The sequence below is a fragment of the Capsicum annuum genome, chromosome 10 (genome assembly GCF_002878395.1).
Source record: "Capsicum annuum cultivar UCD-10X-F1 chromosome 10, UCD10Xv1.1, whole genome shotgun sequence".
In the NCBI taxonomy this organism is placed as follows: Eukaryota; Viridiplantae; Streptophyta; class Magnoliopsida; order Solanales; family Solanaceae; genus Capsicum; species Capsicum annuum.
In genome coordinates, this window is record NC_061120.1 from 30,549,054 (window position 1) to 30,550,799 (window position 1,746).

Consider the following 1,746-nt stretch of genomic DNA (forward strand, 5'->3'; position numbering starts at 1 on the left):
TAATTGGTTAGAAATTACAATTATTTAACTTCAATAGTAATACTTTAATTGAATTATTTTTTAAATGCCAAGTCCTTATGGGATAAATATTTTGCTCAAAAGAGCCCCTTTATTACCTGCAAGACCACGTACACTTGCATATATAGTTGGATGCAACAAGTTCTTAGTGTCGTTGCTGAAAACATGAAAAATTAGCAACCTTTTAGTTTTTAGTTTTTCTATTGTATTTGATAAGTGCTAACAACTTGGTCTTAGCTACTGAATTTGTAGGTACAAGTTTGAATCTTAAGCAAGCTAGAAAGGAAGAGGAAATTGGTTGAACCACATCCCAAGATTGAGCGACACTTGCATTACATAAGGAGAAAAGGATCACTTATGTATCCAATCCCTCAAGTTCAAGAGGACAAGACCATTCCAATAGTCATGGGTGATGAACAATTAGCCCACAGAACAGTGCACAAAGTGGTAATCTTACTTGCGAAAAATATGACCTCTAAAATTCATAAACCAAATACATGAGGCAAATTTGAGCTTAAAAATAAAATTGGTAAAATCATTGCACACAAGCGAGAAATTCATAGACTTGTTATATAAGGATCCACAGGTTCAAGTTCAAAATTTTATAGAGACCATTTACACTTTTGTTCCTATAGTAGTCTCCAAAGATTATGCGAGGCTCACTTTTTTTTCATCCTCATTTTTAGGAGATTTAAAGAGATGGTCGAAGTTAGAACCTTTAAATTCCATCACCAAATAGAATAAACTTGCAGGGATTTTCCTCATCTGATTCATTCCATCCAATAAGACTATAAGTCTTAGAAATGAAACATTAAGTTTCAAGAAAAAGCCTAAGGAGAATTTATACCAAGTGTGGGAGAGATTCAAAGGTCTTATCAGTGATTTTCCTTATCACCAATAATTTGATGATATGATAGCCTATAATTTTATGAAGAGTCTTGACCCAAATACCAAGATTTTATTTGATTTAGTGGCGGGTGGTCAATTATTGGAGAAGACTTAATATAAACTCTATGCCCTTGTTAATTGTATTGTGCAAGAAAATCCTAACTGGCATGGTGATACATATCGAGGTATCATAAAGAAGCCCACATGTATTATTGAGGTAGATAGTATTAGTGCTTTGTCTATTCCAATGGCATTATTTAAAATTTAAGGGATTGGGCCACTTAGCAAGTTGATCGTGTCAAAACCTCAAGCCCAGGTTAATGAAGTTCAACAGGTACAAACTTGGTGTGATATTTATGGTAGTAGTGGTCACTATGAAGATTTATGAAGAACAAATCCATAGTTGGTGAATTTTATGGGCAATGCATAAAAAAGAATCAAAACTATGGTAATGCCTATAATTGTAACTGGTAGAGTCAACCAAAGTACTCTTGGGACAATAATCAAGTCCAACCTCAGTATAAGCAAGGTATTCAGAATAACAATTAAGCCAGTAATATAGAAGAGATGTTAAAAAAGATTTGGGCCAACTAAGAACAAATGGTTGTAGAGATCAAAAATCACAAGACCTCAAGGGGGTTTGCCAGGTGATACAAAGTAAAATTCAATGAAAGTTATGAAAATCACCTTGATTAGTCAATGAAATTTATGGCAATCACCTTGAGTAATGATAGAGAGATGATAGATGTACAACCAAAAATAAATCAAGAGGTGCAAACAGAGTTGATCATACCTAAAAAGATGAAAAAAAAAAGTTGAATTAATAGAAATTGACAAAAA

General features: G+C 33.2%; 1 non-coding gene across 1 annotated transcript; it reads right to left on the minus strand.

Moving 5' to 3' along the window:
- Positions 1-811: 811 nt before the first annotated feature.
- On the minus strand, positions 812-918 carry LOC124888314. Its single transcript, XR_007046441.1, has one exon. It is a non-coding gene; the product is annotated as a small nucleolar RNA R71 (small nucleolar RNA).
- Positions 919-1,746: the final 828 nt, after the last annotated feature.